We start from the raw sequence: 20,000 nt of genomic DNA, 5'->3' as shown, positions 1-20,000 counted from the left end.
TCTCCTGGCGGTGTCTATCTCCTAGGGCCTGACAGGTATCTGCACTGTCAGAGCACATCAGGGCCTCCACCTAACCCTCTCTGGCAGGTTCGTACTCCCCCCTGACAGTGCACCTCGCTGGGGCATGCCTGCTACTCTAGGCCCTAGGCGTGGTGAGGCCTAGGTCCAGGCGAGAGAGGCTAAGGGGACCTGCAGGGGCTTTTAGGTCATTGGGTAGCTGGGCAGCTGGGAGAGACAGCATTGGCTGCAGCGTGACAGGTGAGGTAAATCCTTTAAAAATAACTCCTGAATCACTCCCACCAGTCAAACTCAGTAAATATCTGCTTTTGTCTTTGTGCTGTCTGTTGTCGTGGACGTGTATGAGTCTCTTTTGTGTCAAAAGTTCTTTCGGTTTTTATATCCATTCTTCTTTTGATTTGTTGAAACTTTGTCCCCTTTACCAATTCCCCTCAAACCAGCTTAATTTTTCCCTCACTCTCTTCTCTCTGTCTCTAGTTTTCCACTTGTGTTTTCCATCTTATTGCTTCACCTGCTTGTTGCCACCGTGTTGCCACCGCTCCGTACGTCTGCCTGCCATGTTGCTCTCTGTCTCCCCTCTCTCTCTCTCGTATCTCCTCACATCCTCATTCTCTTCTCTCCCTTCTCTCCCTCTCTCTTCTCTTCTCTCTCCCTCATTCCGTCTCCAGGGACAACACTGCATACCCTACATCTACTCCTATCGGATGGTGTGTGTGTGTGTGTGTGTGTGTGGGGGGGGGGGGGGGTTCTTGAAGGCCGTTATGGAGTCTCTTGCTGTGCCGAGACTGGCGTTCACGGTGCCGTTCTCCATTGGGAATACCCACCCGGAACAATAGGCACGTTACCAGGGTAAATAAGACCCATTCTCACACTTGTGTGTGGAAGAAAGCAGCGTTTAGCAGAGGCGACGCGCCGTTAAAGTGCTAACGCGGGCTGTCACTGTGTCTTGGCTAGCCCATCAAATGTTGGTGTTTTTCGACAATTATAATCAGTTTGTGTGACAGTAGTGTTTACTTGGAGATTGCATAAGATCAGAGGAAGGGAAAATAATTACAATGGTGTCAGGTGATATTTTGGTCATAAGCCTCGTGAAAAATAGCTTAATTTATTCTGAAAATTACCTCTATTTTAATGTCAATACATTTCTCATTTAAATGTCAGTCCTCACTATATGCATGTCGTGAAATTCATGACATAATTATGCCACACTCCTCAGCTAGAATTTTGAAAAGGAGAGTTTTTAACTGAATCTTTTTACAAATGTCTTTTGTTTCTTTGTTGTCTTTTCATTTGTGCATTCTCCCGTTTACCTGATAAAAGGAGTGTGAAATGCACACTGTCTTGTGCTCACAGTCAAATGTCTGTGATAATAGCCTGATAAGAAGGCCGCTCTCCGGCGTGGGCCATTTTTCCCATCGAGACAACCTTGCTCTGAGAGTTATTGATGACGGCCTTTTTGTCTGTCAGTAAGTTTCTTTTTTCCCCTCTGTCGTTCATTGGCCTCCCTCCATTGGAAAGCGACACAACAGAAACAGAGTTGGCTTTCCAGACCTCCTGCTTCAGACTAGACAAGGCCTCAATCTGAGTGGGTGTGAAAGGACAAGCACACAAGAAAGGCCTGAAATGAATGCCATTTTATGTCCAGTGTGGGCAGAGGGTTTTTTTTATTCACAGATTGTGTGTGTGTGTGTGTGTGTGTGTGTGTGTGTGTGTGTGTGTGTGTATGTAGACATGCATGCCTGTTTTTGTGTGTGTGTGTATAAGTGTGTGTACAGTATGTAGACATGCATGCCTGTTTGTGTGTGTGTGTGTGTGTGTGTATGTGTGTGTGTGTGTATGTAGACATGCATGCCTGTTTTTGTGTTTGTGTGTTTGTGTGTGTGTGTGTGTGTGTGTGTGTGTGTGTGTGTGTGTGTGTGTGTGTGTGTGTGTGTGTGTGTATGTGTGTGTGTGTGTGTGTGTGTGACGTGTGGTTGCTATGGGAGGCAGAGAAGGAGAGCTGAAACAAATAGCTGCATCGCGGGAGACATGCGGCCTTCGCTTAAACACAGCCATAAATCAGAGCTGCTGACAGAGAGAGGGAGGGAGGGAAGGAGGAGGGAGAGAGAGAGAGAGAGATAGAGAGACAGAGGGAAGGTGAAAGAGAGAGATGGCTGGAGGGAGAGTGAGGAAGAGAAACTTTGCTGAAGCATATTCTTCCTCTCTCTTTCTTTTAATTTTGCATTTTGTCCTTCTCACTCTCTCAGCAGCCATGGTGAATCCCTCTCTCGTGCCATCACGCTGCCGATGACACCAAACCACATCCTCTTTTTCACTTTTCTTATTTTTCATTACTCATGTTCCTGTCTCTCTGAAACACTTACAAATGGAAGGAGGAAGAGTGCGCGTATCCTTGGATTAGTGAAAGTTAGGGAAGGACAGCACTCTTTGTTTTACACACATACACACACACACACACACACACACACACACTCCCTCTCTCTCTCTGAGTAAACTCTCTGAACGTTCCCCTGGGCACAGGTCTGAATGCCACGGCCGTGTGTACCCCTCCCCACCCCAGCTCCAGTGCTGCTACTGCACCTCTCATTTACACCTCCTTACAACACAGCAGCGGCATCCTCTGGAAGGACCGAAGATGCCAGCCAGTCAACCACACACACACACACACAAACCCACACACAGACACACACACACACACACACACACACTGACCACACACCAGGCTTGTGCAAAATTCCAGAATTTAACTGAAACTGGCTCTTAAATTCCAATTAAATTCTTGAATTTCACTTGCATTTCAATTGAGGTAGCAAACAGGAAGCAGAATTGCAATTCGAATTGTGCACAACCCTGCTACAAACAGGGCGCCAGAGCAGGCCTCGAGCTGGGCCAGATAGAGAGAGTGAACACAGCATCAGTGCAGGGCCAGCTGTACTGGTAATGGACCGCTCCACTTGAACAGGCATGTGTTACACAACACCCTGCATCACCCACAACACAGTACACAGCCATCTGAGGAGTGCAAGGACAGCTCAATAAAATACCACGTGCCTAACCAAGAATGTTTGTGTGTGTATGTGTGTGTGTGTGTGCGTGTGTGTGTGTGTGTATGTGTATGAACAGCATACAGTGCATACCTTGATACCTTGGAAGAACACAGAACAAGTAAGGATACTGTAGAAATCTTGCAAAGTCAAGTTAAATCTTTTGCTCCAAAAGACAGTCCCAAATCTCCCCAAGCACTCAAAAAATAAACCAAAACAGTTCAACACTACAACACCACCACACCAAAACCAGATATTAGGTAGCCAGATTTTGCCAAATCCAGGTGGCTGAGTAGTACATTTAAACACATTACATTGTGTTGTTAAATCCTAAGTAAGTCCTCAACACAGTTTGCTTTACTCCACAACATAATAGCCTAACGGCACTATACTGCACCTGTATGTAACAAATCTGGTGACGCTACCCATCTGAATTCCGTAATGTGCGGTGCCACTCACCAGGGCAAAGGTGTTCAATTAGATTCTTTTTTTTTTCTTTTGCCATGGCTGGCCGCCAGAAAACATTTTTACCAGCGGAAACACTAAAAATGAAATATAGGTCGACGGAATTCAGTCTGTCTAAGGGTTAGATTTGAATGGCCAAAGTCATTTTTAAAATAAATGTGGAAATGTTGCTGCGATTAAAGTCCCTTTTGATATTTTACTTTTTGGCCATGTCTTCCTCTGTTCAGTGTATGGTAAGTAATCAGCAGTCAAAGCTTAAGAATTCAACCCACTTTCAAGGAAACATCTAAATTACAATGTTCTACTGTAGACATAAAATTATGCGTAAAAACTGGAGAGACTGAGATTTGTTTTGAATGAAGCCAGCAGGCATTTAATTGCTTAGTGGATTTTCTCACTTTAGATGTGAAGTGTATATTATCCAGAGATGTGGTGAAAGTGAAGAAAATTAAATTAAATTAGACACTCAAATTATTTCAGACCTGCAAGAGCAAAACATCAATAGAGCAAGATGCTTCTCTCTCTCTCTCTCTCTCTCTCTCTCTCTCTCTCTCTGTATGAGTCAGTAGCAGTACTTGTTGCCCTGTAATTAATCTATAAATCCACGGTAATATATTAGGTATTAGCGTGTAATAGCAAGCAGTACTAATGGAGCTTGACCCAAAGCCCAACCTTAGCCCTAAATCGTATATGAAATTGTTACTCAATAATAATCAGTATGCTGCATCGCACTACAATGTAAACAGTAACTTGAATTTGTATAGTGCTTTATCAAGGCGCCAAAAGAGCTAAGGTACTACAATTATACATGCTATAAGTACAATTTAAAAATGTCACTATGCAGCCTTGTTTTTGAGCACATGCAGTATATTCAACAAATCCACAGAGTATTGATGACTTGCTGGAGTTTAAATTCACACTTCAGTTTGAAATATTCAACACAGAAAACACTGGTGCAATTTTCAACAATGGTGACGGATGTGGATGTTTCTAAGACACACTGGTATCTTTGAATGATGCCTCTTTTTAGAGACAGATTTCCTTTCGTTGATCACGAACCAGACTTGCATGTGGCACCTTTAACAGCAGAAAGATATGGCTTATTGTGGAGAGGATCCACAACAGAAAACTATTTGTTTTTGTGAGTTGTCATTTTGCAGACATTTTTATGTTTTCAGCAGACCTTTTTTTTTATCCAAAAGCAACATATAGGTAAACATTCTGTGCATTCATCAATATTTTAACCTTCTGGGAGTTGAACTCACGGCCATACATGTTGTGAACAGCTTGCTTTGCCGATCGACTTATAGGAATACAGTGCACAAATTACACAGAGCACAAACACTTTATCAATGCCTTTGCAAACAATAAGCCAGCACACGTGAAAAAGACATGACAGAATGACAACAGAACAATCAATAAAGCCTCATCTGTTCCCTGTCTTGTTCACAATCATATCTATTTATTTGCCCACTTTGTGAGTATCTCGTGTATTTTTATGAGAGGGCTTTGGGTCCCATGTGGCAAGCAGCTCCGCTATCATCGTCAAGGGGGAACATTACCAAATTACATGTATGTATCATCTGAGTCCAGGAAGTGTGATAATGTCTGAACTACACCCTTGGGCAATCTAATTGAAATTAATAATCCTGTAATTAAGGAATAAATGCAGAATGGGGCCTGAAATTAATAAATCAGAGAGAGAGGGGACGGGGACGGGGGGGCGAAAGAGAGGGAGTGAGAGAGGAATGGAGAGATTGTAGTGGAGGTTCCTCTCTCTTTGCAGTGGAAGTGTGTTTGTGCCCCTCTTTCCTCTGAAGATTAATATTCAAGCCCATGCATCTCCTCTGGGCCTCTCCAGACAAACACTCCCCCTACTGCCGCTGCCACCACCACCACCACCACTTCAACCCCTGCTACAACCAGCCCACAACTACACACCCACCCCTCAACCCACCCCCGATTACCTACCCCAACCCCCTTCATCTCCCTCCAGCACCTACAGTATCAAACACCAGCACACTTATCCCAAGTCCTCAGGACGAAGATGGGAATTGTGAGGACGGCAGTGAGGTTGGTCACGAAGAAGAAGGGGAAGAGTATGATCACAATGGTGAAGAACAACGACGTTGTTGATAACGATAATGGCAATGCCGACGATGATGACGATGCTGCTGGTGAATGGCTGGTGATGTTGACGGAGAGGAGGAGGTGGAAGCCTCCCCTGGAGGGGCCTTCTGCAGGGAGGCAGGGGGAAGGTACAGAGATGCATCTCCCTCCTGGAAGAACATAAGCACAAAGAGGCCACGGTGATGCACAGGGTCCATTGTGCCACGTTTATGTAGGACGAGCACGCAGACGTTAATCTTACTGTGGGAGGGTACACGCCTGTGAATGATTGCACGCATGCAACCAGAGAGAGAGAGAGAGAGAGAGAAAGAGAGAGAGAGGCTGGAAGGAAGAGGCATGAAGGAGAAGAAGATGAGGAGGGGGAGGAAGAGGAGAAAGAGAGAGAGTGAGAGAGAGAGAGAAGGCCCCTTAGCGGTGATTATAAAATGGTCTGTCAGAGATTAAAGCTGTAGGGGGAGAGAGGAGGGATGAGCTGGTGCCTCCCACAGACACACACACACACACACACACACACACACACACACACACACACACAGAGGCTGCTCTGCCTCTGCTACTTGTGGTGGATGCTCCTGGATGCTGCCTCTGCTGTTGCTGCTGCTGCTGGATGCTTTATTGAGATTACCTGAAGTTATGCGCGCCTCGCCGGAACCAACTCATATGCACAAACACACACACTTACACACACACACACACACACACAAACAGAATGAGAGGGGTGTTGGGAGAAGAGTGGGGAGAGAGAAACTGAGAGGCAAGAAAGACTGAGAGGGATGGGGATTGGATGAAAACACACCGAGGCCAAATAGGCTTGCAATTTACAGACAGAGAGAGGAGGCAGGCAGAGAGAGAGAAGAAGAAGAAGAAGAGCGCCCCAGGAAAGGTAAGGGGGAAAAAGAGAAAGGGAGAGAGGGAGGGAGGAGTAGAGGGAGAGAGCAAGAGAGCTTTAGAAGCTGGCTGCCACCGCGTCAGGGACTAAAGCAGGCCTGCGTGCCTATTGTCTCCATTGCAGAGGTATCCAGTGATAAACCCACATCATTTATCTCTTCCCTGTCTTTCTTTATTTTTCCTCGAGTGCATGGAGATTTTATTCCCTCCATCTGTTCTTTCTCTTTTCTGCGAGCAAATGAAAAGAAAGAGAGAGGGGGAAAGGGAGAGAGAGGAAGAGAGAGAAAGAGCGGAGGTTGGGCGTTTGAAGCCGAAGAGGGTAATTACGCTGGGATTCGCCATCCCAAACGTCGGATATTTTCACGCTCCGCCACGTCTGAGGTGCGCGGCCGCGTCGGAGGTCTCCGAAGGAGACAGAGGAGAAACTCAACTCTTCACTCCGTTGATTGACACGTTCAGGCTGGCCGACTCTCCACGGCGATGCGCCGTCGATGTCAGGTCAATCCCTCGACCGGCTTCATGCTGAGCGGGAGGCCTCGCCAACGGCCCGTTACGGAAGAAGCATCCGCACCTGAGTGGCAGGTCGGCCTCGTTTCAGGACATCCGGCTGGGATCGGCTTAATTAGCTGGAAATGCGTAGGATTTGTGTAATCTACTGAAACTCCCGTCCAAAGATACTTCTGAGCGCGCAAGCATGCCTTTCAAATGAGCATCCTCAAGACATCAAGTATGCTTTGAAAATAAATTAACAATATCAACCAGGTCACTCACATTCAATAGACCTGCCAAATTGCATACATTACATACACTGTTTTCAGTGATTCAGGGATACTAACCAATGTATATTGCAGTACTACGAAGTGCTTTGAGTGGAATTATGTCACTACCAAATTTCCGTATTTATATATACAGTACACAGTGATCTGAAAAATATATTTGACATGAATCATGTTTGCATTGGCATTTTCGCATATTCAGTACACTCATAATGGCTTTTATTGTTAAGGCAGAAACCAATGTTGCTGCTATGCTTTCACTTTGCCTGGGTCATCCTCCTTCTGATATTTGAGCAATGGCAGGATGGGCAGTCCATTTACAGACAAAAGCACAAAAGACCTCTCAAGAACTTCAAGGACACAATACACACATGCACATACACAGACAGAGAGAGAGAGAGAGAGAGAGAGAGAGAGAGAGAGAATGAGACAGAACAACAGAGAGCGAGAACAATCCCCTGAACCACATCCTTTAAACCTGGTGACCTTACTGTCTGCCAGTCCATTTCTCTAATCGCCCGGCAGTGCTGCTGCTTGCTGGAGGAGAGAGAGAGACGGGCACGAACGCAGGAAGTTGTGAGTTATTACTACATCACCAGTGACACGCCCGTGACAGCCCACGTCTGGTGCAGATAATTGCCCTCGCCGCTCGCTGCCTAATGAACATAATTGCATGTTATTTCACTTTCACCCTGTGATTAATTGTTACAGCGTTTCTTTGTGGGGTTCAGGCCAATTGCTGCACCTTGTTGCTGCGCAAAATTGGAAAAGGTGCACCCTTAACACATATAGACAATGCATGGAGCAGCAGAGAAAGGGCCAGCCAGATGGAAAAGCATGTATTTTGAAGTTTGTTTATAAGAATGTAATTCTAAAACCATTGGAAGAAGTTAGAAAATGCATTGTGCAGTCCCTGTTGTATCCTTTATATATGTGTATATGCAAAAGCAAAATGTACTGTTCAGTCAGTTTAATACCTAAATGTCACTAATTTAATTAGTTAGTTATATGCATCACATCCATCAAATCATACTATAGATGACATGAAGTTTCATTCACATTCACACACACACAAACACACACACATTTTCACACCACGGCCGATTAAAGATCGGGGAGGAGATGAGGTCGAACAGTCGGGGTGAAAAAAGCTCTAATCAGTTTGTCTAGGGTCACAGTAGGCCAGTAAGTTTGGGGATGTTTTTGCTGAGTGACCTAATTGAGAGCCTGTCACCCAGTTAAGCAAAGGCTTGTCTTAAGAGCCTCTGCTTAATAAGCCATAAGCTAATACAATAAGGTGCCTAGTCTCAATTGGCCATGACTAAGACTAATTTATGCAGGTGGCGATAGGCCCTAATGTGCCTGATGCAGACAGACGATGAAGTAATGATAGTTCTGTCTTCAGTGGAGTGGGAAAGTGTCAGGCTGCAGGGGGTCGCGGGGAAAGGATTCCTCGAACGGGAAGAAAAAGTTCAAAGAAAGTAGGGACGACCAGCGCACTAACCGTCCAAGCTACTTACTCACCGTCCAGATGAAAAAAAATAAAACGTCCCCAGGCCAGTGGCGAGGAAGACAAAGTAAGGGCTGAAAAACAGCGTGAGTCTTCTTCTCCTTTCTCCTCTCTTTTTTCTCTCTTTCTCTCTCTCTCTCTCTCTCTCTCTCTCTCTTTGTCACTCTTTCCACCACACCTCCTGTGAGTGATGCATTCGCTCGAGCGGCGGATCGTTCACTGTGACAAATCGCTCTGTGACACAGCAACACAAAAAAGGGGGCCCCCACCCTACCTCCTAACCTGTGAGGGGAGCCTGGAAAAGAGGGGGTGGAGGGGATTCAGCCTCCCAGCAGGCTGTGACATCCCGTCCCTCCCTCCTGCTCTCCCTCTCTCTCTTTTCTCTCTCTCTCCCTCTCACTTTCTCTCTCTCTGGGAGTGATAGATTCCCACTCTGTTCATTTATCCTGGAAGGCAGCAAGACGCGCGTGTGTGTGTGTGTATGTGTATGTGTATGTGTGTGTGTATGTGTGTGTGTGTGTGTGTGTGTGTGTGTGTGTGTGTGTGTGTGTGTGTGTGTGTGTGTGTGTGTGTGTGTGTCTGCACGTGCACATGTGTGTGTGTGTGTGTGTGTGTGTGTGTGTGTGTGTGTGTGTGTCTGTGTGTGTGTGTGTGTGTGTGTGTGTGTGTCTGTGTGCATGTACATGTGTGTGTGTGTCTGTGATGTGATCCATCTCAGGGTTGTTCTGGGTAGTGGAGCGTCCCTGATCACAGACCCTATCAATCTCACTCAGAGTCTGGCATCCGCGTTACTGTCACAGACATCACTATACGCTCCACTCACCTTACTGTACAGTACGTGCACAAGGCCACATGGGATATGTAGGCTAGTACAGTTCAGTTGAAAGGGAACCATCTCCACCAATATTATGGTACCTGGGCAATATCACTTACATGTCAAATGCCAAATTCAAAATTGTAGGCTTACATCTATCACCTTACTGTTATTCCATTACGTTGAAGTAATGCAGCGTAAACTTAAGTGTCGATTTACTATGTTCTTTACTGAGACTTAAATATGATATGTTTTTTTTAAATTCTGGAGAGATGTTCTTTTCTATTTCATAGCTGCTCTTTCTCTTTATGAATTCTATTGGATTCAAGTCAAGCAACAGGGCCAGGTCATAGTTATCATTTCTTTCTTATTTAGAAATGTTACCTGTGTGCTTTGGGTCGTTATCATGCTGGAATATTGCTCTTCTACCAAGTCTCTGGAGACTGAGAAGCATCTTGTCAGCCAGTATTTTGGTAACTTATATTTACATTCGTGGTGCCATCTCTAAGTGAGGTCCCCCCAACACCTTTAGCAGTCATGCATCCCCATATCATTCTACTCCCTCCTACAGGGTCCACTGTCAAGATGACGCATTTCACATGCACACTATACAATCAGGGATGTAGTAGAGGCTAAACGCAAGTACTGTAAACACAGTTTATCCACCTCTGAAATTTCAGAAATAGAGTTTATCCACCTCTTATTAGAGTTTATCCACCTGTCAAAAGAGTTTATTCACCAACTGCAACTTTTATCATTCAAAAATGACAATGTACAGTATTATCCACAATCACAATATGTACACTCATCAACACTCAACACTCACACTTAATACCATTGATATAGCTATAAACATTGGACAATAACCTCCATTATCATCAAACATGTTCTGAATGCCTTTTTTAAAAATCTGATACCACATGGCGCAGTCCACCTCACTGTGATCACAGAATGCATAGTTTACCCACATCTTATTTTACCACTACACCTCTGTATATAATGTTACGGTCTCGAGTACTCCTTCACAAAACTGGGCTTATGTTCATACTAGCATAGCGTTGATCAAACGTAACAAATAATTGTAACTCAACCTCATTTTTGTCAAGCAGAACGTCTTGGAATACAGCCCTGGAAGTGTCTGGCAACCAAACAAGAGACAACACAGACAGATGCAAGTAATGCTCGCTGCCCAGCTATTTTAGCACCATTAGATCCGATTAGATGTGATTGACATTACAGAAAGATGCACTGCAAGATAGCACATCAATTTGTCCTGACTTGAAACCTGGAGAGAAGAAAGCACAAGTCTACCTGATAGCTGTCATTCTCATTATCATGTTCTCTTGCAATGTTCTCTTCTCTCATGGCCAGCAGGGTCATTCTGCCTAACGCTCTCATGTTGTAAATAGTTTTGAATAGACACTTGCTTTAACATGAGGGGGTCACTTGCGTAGAGAGCACATAGGACTGTCCAGTTAGGTCTGAACATGAATATAAGCATATTTCCTCAGAGAATATTAAACAAAACAAAAAAATATCCATCCAATTGTGAAAACACGCACACACACACGAGGTGTCCCATTCCTCTCTAGAGACTGTCGACTGATAAAATTAATCCTGATGAAAACATGTCATTCAAACGACAAAGCCTGAGACTAAAATGCATGATTGAGCATATACAGTACATGCATGCACAGACACAATACACACACACACACACACACACACACACACACACACACACACACTCACACACTCACGCACAGAGACACAATGACCTTGGTAGCAATTAACATGCCCAGAGCTCTGAGAGGAGTTCTGTGTGTGTGTGTGTGTGTGTGTGTGTGTGTGTGTGTGTGTGTGTGTGTGTGTGTGTGATAGGGGGTCACCTGTGGTAACGACAGCAGCTCACTAGTTGCAGTTCTGAAGGATGTTACAATGTAGAGGAGCACGTTTGTCTGTTAAGGGATGATGTGGCAACACATCAAACATACATCTCAATATACTTTGGATAAACGAATCTGCCAAAATAATAAATATAAATGTAAAAAATATACTGTATCTGTACAGTTGCACAAAATTATGTATTTAATCCATTATGATCTTCAACAAATGAGCTTGGGGAGTGATTAATTAGAACAATCTACACGGTGATTATGATTTACAACCTTAGATATTTAGCATCAGTGTTTAAACACAGCTGATTCATTCCATGTCCCTCCCCTATGGGCTATATTAATACACAACATAATTACTGCACTAAATCACTACCATGTTAATGAAATTATTACCATCCTAGTTATACTTATTTAGAGCATGAACCTCTTCCTCTCCTCTATAGCCGGCCAAGATAGGACACCACCCCAGATTTGTCCCGTTGACAATGGATTCAAAACACGGTGCTTTGGTGGACGTCTCCACAAGGCCATTCCTTTCCCCAAGGCATATCACAACCTTTTTGTGGAATCAAAACAACACTAGGAACATGCATGTGCCGCACGATAGAAGTGAGCTTACTCCGGCTACTGTCATATGCTAATACTCACACATGGACTTAAAGCCATGAAGCATGAACAAGCGATGGACTTCTTATAGCCAACACGCCCAGCCATAATCCACAGCTTAAACATTAATACACCATATCCATGTAGTCATTGTACAAACCTGCCTACCCACAACACAACAAAACACACAAACACACACACACACACACACTGGATCACTCACATTCTGGTGTGCAAAGAGAATCAGGACACACACACACACACACACACACCAAACCTGGATCACTCACATTGTGGTGTACAAAGAGAATCAGGGCATGTCAGTGATAGCTAGTCACTTGCAATCACGTCAGGCAGGTGTCAGGTGGCAGCGCGGAGGGGAGAGTGGACGCCTTCCCTTAGATGTGGATGCAAATGCGTCGTCGCAGGAAATGCGGTGTGTCCACACGCCACGGCAGACAATAGCGCGCGCAGGCACATGCAGGTTAATAAAGGATTGGACTACTTCTCGATTTTTTCCACTCCTGGAGATCACGGGCAACTCAACTTCTTGAAGACGTGCTAGAAGACATGCACTTCATTTCTCTTTTGTCTTCCTGTTGCTGAAGCCCGGCTTGTAACACGTAGGATGATGCTTAGGAGCTTTGTCTTACGCAACAACACTGATTTCCTGTGATGCTAAGCTGTAGCGCTCATTTCACAATTAACCCCCCCCCCCCCCCCACACACACACACACACACACACACACACACAGTTTTTTCCCACCATATCCCTGGAGTCATCTCGATTCCCGATTCAAAAACAGGTTCAACCATAAACAGATAGCTAGGCTGCAGCAGCATCTACACACAGATGTTGCAACTGGCAGAACTCTCTAAGGTCTCCTCATACAAAAAGGGGGGAGAAAATGATAATAATGAAATCGTCAGTGTAGTCTTGACTGTAAGCACCTCATGTGAACCTTTTATCTTATTTCTATTAGGCGTGTGTGTAGAGGTTGCAGGGAGGTTGCAGCAGGTGTGTGGTCAGGGCAGGTGGATGCGGAGGAGTCACCCCAGTAGGGGATTAGGGTTCAGGAAGCTGATTGATTCCTACGACGCTAGTGTCGGTGAGAGAGAAAGACGCTGAAGGCAAGGCCTGCCTGTGATAGCTCCACTCACTGCTCAGAGAGTGCTGGATTCCCAGGAGAAAAAATGCAGACACGCAAATACACACACACGCACACACACACACATATACACACACACACACACACACACACACACACACACACACACACACACACACACACACACACACACACACACACACACACACACGTGATGTCTGTGAGTGCAAGCCCGGCGGCATTCCACCTTTGCGTGAACTCCACGTTCCTGCCAGATCATAAACAAAGCATCACTATCTATCATCTCTCTCTCTCTCTCTCTCTCATTCTCTTCATCTCTTTTTCTAAGTCTCTCCTGTCACCTCACCCCCCCAGCCCCCTACCCTTCCTTTTCCCACCCATCAACAACTTCCCCACCGGCACAAAACTTGTCTGATGCTTACACGTTTAATAATGATCAAATATGTTTACATGCACTAACAAATCTCTACATAATACTCCTCTCTGGTTGCATGCTAAGGTTGCGGTATTATGCTAAGCACCCAGGCTTCAATCCTCTGCAGCACAAAGACACAGACGTCAACCAAAAGCATTTTGCTCTGTCGCCTTTGTGCTGTTTTTGTCTGGCCGATACAATGACAAAATCCTCACGACTTGCTTTATTTCCCTATTTTATTTCTTTCCTTTGTTTTCACCCTCTTTATTCTTTCATCCTATTGCTAGTCTTTTGTTTCTCCAGAGAGATTATGGGATGGATCGTTTCCATGACTTGTCTGTTTTGATTCGTGCTGGAGCACTAATTTTATGGTGTTCCATTGCCCCATGTGTCCTGAGTAGAAAACTGTGAGGTGTTCCATTGCCCCATGTGTCCTGAGTAGAAAACTGAACGGTGTTCCATTGCCCCATGTGTCCCGAGTAGAAAACTGAACGGTACTCCATTGCCTTATGTGTCCTGAGTAGAAAACCCTGATTGTGGACACATCGAGTGCCATCTAAAGGACAGACCACATAGCAACCGGCTCTGTTGGTGTGTGATCTCACTTCAAAGAGCTGGGGTCTCACTAACGACACACACAGATGCACACACACACAAAGATGCACACACACACACACACATTGCATACAAACACCCACCCTCACACACACATACTGCATGCACACACACACACACACACACACACACACACATACAAATGCACACATACAAACACTCACCCACCCACCCACACACACACACATCCAAATGCACACATACAAACACTCACCCACCCACCCACCCACACACACACACACACACACACACACACACGGAGGCAGGGGTGGCAGCTGACATGGCACTGTGAGGAAGAAGAGTGGCCTTCGGCCCGTGAAAGCTGAGATTCCCAATGCTGTAGTTTATACTGTATATCTCACACTGTGAGAGAGAGTGAGATTCCCAATGCTGTAGTTTACATATCTCACACTGTGAGAGAGAGTGAGATTCCCAATACTGTAGTTTATATCTCATACTGTGAAAGAAAGTGAGATTATGCTGTAGTTTATATCTCACACTGTGAGAGAGTGAGACTCTGGATCAAATTTAAAGCTAACGGGAATTGGTTCATATTGGTTTTAGATTGGGTGTGGTCTCACAAATGGTTAAAAGCACAGCCACACCAACAAAATCATAAATGTTTAGGACTGAAAAAAACTAAGCGTCAAATCTAAATGCTTTTAGTTCCTGTAACATATGTAACACTTAGATAACTTGCACACTGTCCTTCTGTCTATCAAACTGTGCCATAGCCTCTGGATGAGTATGGCATATGTGTGAATGCAAATGGATGTGTTGGGGGTGAATGTTTCATGCCTGACTGTTGTGTAGTCTGTGTGTGCATGTCTGTGTGTGTGTGTGTGTGTGTGTGTGTGTGTGTGTGTGTGTGTGTGTGTGTGTGTGTGTGTGTGTGTGTGTTGCTGCTTTAATTAGTTGTGGGCTGATACCGTGGGCTTCTTCAGTTGGTGCCCTTAGAGCGGGTCTGACTGATCCGTCCAAATGATGGTCTCAGAGGCACTCTGGCCTTGAGTGGCTGTGGCCTCCCCTGCAGCTGGGCACCAAGCGTCGAGTTCAGCTGGACAGCCTACGTCTGACGGACAGCTGTTATCCCACGTGTAAAATGAATTTATGACTTGAATCACGTCAGTTTTACAAAAACCCACATGTCAAGTCTCCAGGTATAACTCTCTAATAAAACAATAAAAAAACAATAACATATCAGTAGAATATCTAAAAACAGTACTGTCTCCTTAACGCACAACAACAAAAAATACAATCATAATTTTTTTTTAACCTTCAGCAAGAGAAAAAAAATATATATTATTAAAATCTTTCGCCTTCCTTCTCTCCATAGCTAATCTCTAATTCTATTCTCTAATCTCTATTTTGTATGTTTTGTGTTGCATGGGATTTTTTTTTTGTTGCCTATTTGCAGAGGATTTTAATAAGCTCCTCTTTGAGGCAAGGTGTTTAGGAGTGGAGCCTCTAACAAAAAAAAACAACAAAAAAAACTGCAGCGTCCCGTGGAATCGCCCCATCGATGTTTACTCAGGAAAACCCTTGCCAAGCTCAGAGCATGCTGCTGCGAGAGCTTCACTCCCATTAATTGGTCATTAAAGGTATTCGTTTGAGGGCCTCGCTAAATCTTTAAACAGGCTATGAAATAATAAAAGGGGAGCGAAGGCGAGGGGAGGGGGTATCGCTGCTGTAGGCCAGGAGAGGTGGGAGTCAGAACAGGACTCGGGTTTGATCGTTACAAGCCAGGGCCAAGACGAGCTTGTGATAGCAGCTCTGCTCGTAATGAATTGTCTAAAGGCGCTTTGTTGTATGCCGACAAATTACAACCGAAGTGATTCAATCATGGCCAGATGAAAGTAGGTTATTGCTGTGTATTTCTACTTCTGAGTTCTTCCATCTGTAATTGTAATGTTAGTAACATATCTATACACTAAAGGTAAATGGAATAAGATGGCAGAAACTGAACTGGCAATACTGGATTGGCAAAAAAAGACCTGATTGCTAATGATGTGACTCATCAGCCAGACAAAACTAACTAATGAGCATCCATCAGTTTCTCATCCAGTCAACATCTTTCCTCTTTGTCTGCCAAGATGCCCTGGTATTGCATTTGCATGATACATTCTTATTTTAAAATAACTGCAAAATATAATTCATTACTTTGTAGATGTACAAAGTACATCACACACACACACACATGCTCAGGCACACTTAAACACACATATGTGCACACAGCATCAGGTTCCTGTGGAGTGATGATATTGTTATACTTGCATGACTTCTCATTTATTGATTTTAGCTCTTTGGCCTGTTCACCACCAGACCCTTTTGTATGTTAGAGCACACGGGTGGGACATACCAGGAGTGTGTGTGTGTGTGTGTGTGTGGTGTGTGCGAGGGGGGGGGATAGCATCAGGGGTGTATGTTGTGTGAAGGGGAGGGTTCACTGGCTCCTGTGACATCTGTGGGAGTAGGGAACTACCCCTGCCCCCTTGCCCCCTCCTCGAGTGCCCCCCTCATTGTTGGGGTATCACTTCAGCCCGTCAATAATGAGGCAGCGAAGTGTGAAGAAACAGGCGTGACCGAGTCTACTCAGGCTGTGCACCCCCTGCCCCCCCCCCCCTTTCCAAAAAAGGCCCCTGCACTCCTGATCACTGACCCCTGTGACACCCCAAACTCCCCCTTCTCCCCCCACCTCCTTTCACCCTCTCTCCTCTCCCTCTCCTGCTGTCTGTACCTCTTGTCTCACTTCTTCTCCCTCTCCCACTCCATCCCTCTTTCTCTCTCTCTATCTCTCTCTTTTCCCCTCATTCGCTTCCCATTACCCCCAGACCCCCCCCCCCCCCCTCCACCCCCAACACACATACAGACACACAACTCCATCCTCCACCCCCCCGCCGACTCCTCCGCCCCCGACGCCTTTCCCTCCTCCTCCTCCATTGTCTCATTGGAGAATAAATGGGGACAGCTCGGCACTAAAGAGGAGGGGACCCCCACCCCACCCCCACAGAAGAAAAAAGCAGACAGAGGCCTTGCCCAGCCTGAGGGGCCGAGACGGGCCAGACTGGGTGAAAGCTGACCTGCACCCCCTTTTTCTCGACTCCGTGTACCCCTATATTCTGAGCGCACCCCCCCCCCCCCCCCCCCCCCCGAAAAACACACACACACACACAAACACACACACACACACACACAAACACACACACACGGTCGCACTGGTCGACCCCTGCTGTCGCCAGGCTTTTTTGTAACGTCAGAATTACGCGCTGACAACACTGTTGTGTTTTTCTTTACGGCGGCCATTAAAAACGACAAGAAATACACAGCCCTAAGTAGCGCGGGCTTCGTGCGGGCCACTCATCGGGGTGTGTGTGTAATGACCCTATTTCTCAGCCGGCTTTTACGACGCATCATCAGCTTTTTACGAGGCGCCGTGTAAATAATGAAAATACAAACAATTGCTCCCATCAAAATCCCAAAGGCCAGCAGATCCAGTAAACACACATTCACACAGATCATGCTCATTTGGGGGATTTTATATGTGGCCCGAAAAGACAGACACGGAGGAGGGAGAGGAGATGGGGATATTACTGAGTCCTTGTAACTTCTGCTCGGTATATCCCCCATAGTCACCAGTCCAACTGCCACTGTGTTCATTTAGACACGGGAGTGGTCCGGCAACGCCCTCCACTTTATTCTGCCGCTGAGATGAGACTGTAATGTACAGGCAGGTGAAACACACACACACACACACACCCTCCCTCAATACGACCTGTGAGGTAATGCGCTCCATGGCTTCCGTGTCACTGCAGTGCCTCTGGCCAGATCCTGACTGCCATCTACAGGCCACTTTTGGAATTACATGCAGTCCTGACTCCCCTTGGAGCTGATGAACCTTTGAGATAAATTCTATTTTTCTATTCCTGTTTCAAAATATAATATACGCCCACAATGCTAAAATTCTAAAATATGCTTACGTTAATTGTGTAGTTACTTTTCAATTCAAGGCATAATTCAACCATTTGTTGCTATATTCTACTCTGTCTACTGTCTTCTCTGAACATTTTGGTTATTTTCTTCTCAGACTGACAGAGGAGTCTCCTGAGGTTTGCGCGTTGTCCACGCGGATAGTGGAGGGGAAAAGCTCAGCGCAAGGTAAGCTGGATATTTTAGCCACTTCATGCGGAGATTCAAGAATTCATCACGGCACTCTCTGAGGTAATTTGCATGCATTAAACTCATCTGGGATGCCCGCACTCTTCTCCGCACCCCGAGGGGAAGTGTGCCGTAAAACAGTGGCCACTCAGGAAGTATTTAGCGACGCCGGATATTGAAAACAATATGATTATTTTTCTCAATAACGTCCCAGTGTGCCACGGGCACGCGCGGAAAAGCCCAGGAGTTCATTGAGCGGCGGTAACTGAATTTAAACAGGTTTAATGTGGGAGCGAGTCTATAACACTCATGCGTTTTGTATGCCTGAATTATCTCTCCAAAACAAATCGGTCCCTTTGTTACTACAAGAAACAATACATAGATTTTGGAAATTAAAATCGTATGTTTGATAGCTACTACATAAAAGAACGTAGGCATACTGTTAAATTTGAAAATAATACATTTAAAGACCGTTAAAGACAGTTATTTCTATATTTATTGACATTATAAGTGATAATTGCTAAAGGCTAGTTCCTGATAATAATTAAATTTACTCCAAACTTCAAATTATAATTTTGACAATGACATGAAAAGTGTCTAAGCATGTTTTATAGTCCAGTGATTGTTGATGGATAATTTTTAAATGTCAGAAATTTTGAAGCCTGGGCATGTGATTGACAGAGAACATCCCAGTGTGAGTTTAGCGGCATCAAGCATGAAGCGCTGAAGAATGACTGACTACACCAACATCCCACATGTGAAGGAGGGTGGAACATCTTCCAAAAATGTATTTCTGTGTAAAAACATAAAAATATATGTAGTTTCCTTCCTTTTCACATGAACCCAGCAAAACACCCCCTTCTCCTTTTCCATGCTAAGATATGCTGCAAAACACCTCTTTTTTCCACTCAGTCTCACACACACTGGTTCTAACACACTCACACAAAATCTCACACACAACACACACACACACACACACACACATTCACTCACACACAAACGCTGTCACTCACACATCTTGCTCACACTGCCCTGAGTACTTAAAGTGAATCTTGTTTCAGTAACAACGGATGATGCACGTTTATTATTTTGCTGGTTAACATACTGTAGGGAGGTAGACCGCAGGACTGGTGTTGGACCAGTACCACTTGCATTTGACGGCTCAGGTAGCCAGTGTGCCACCTCTTGCACGTCACACTCGGTCGCCACGACGACACCGGCAGACTGAGGTGGTCAGGAGATAAGCTGTTGAACTGGAGCTGTAGTCCACACACACACACACACATACAGACACACACAGAGTTGGTCGGAGAACAAGAGAGGAGGGAGGTAGGGTTGAGTGGGATGGGGATGTTCGATAGCAGTATTACTGTAATATTAATGTCAGTTACAAACAGGTGAGAACGTCTCACACACTCTTCTGCCCCGGGCTTGTCACGCCCCAAACACACCTGCACTGACCAACGCAAAGAGAGGGAGACTGAGAGCTCTATGACTGACCCATCAGTACCCAGGATTACATGATATGAGAGACAC

Source organism: Alosa pseudoharengus, unplaced genomic scaffold, assembly GCF_046254945.1.
Source record: "Alosa pseudoharengus isolate Yale_2024_CS ecotype anadromous, Long Island Sound unplaced genomic scaffold, YU_APseudo_1.1 YU_APseudo_1.1_scf_12, whole genome shotgun sequence".
Lineage (NCBI taxonomy): Eukaryota > Metazoa > Chordata > Actinopteri > Clupeiformes > Clupeidae > Alosa > Alosa pseudoharengus.
The sequence above is the reverse complement of the archived record's forward strand: the minus strand, read 5'-3'. Positions refer to the sequence as shown.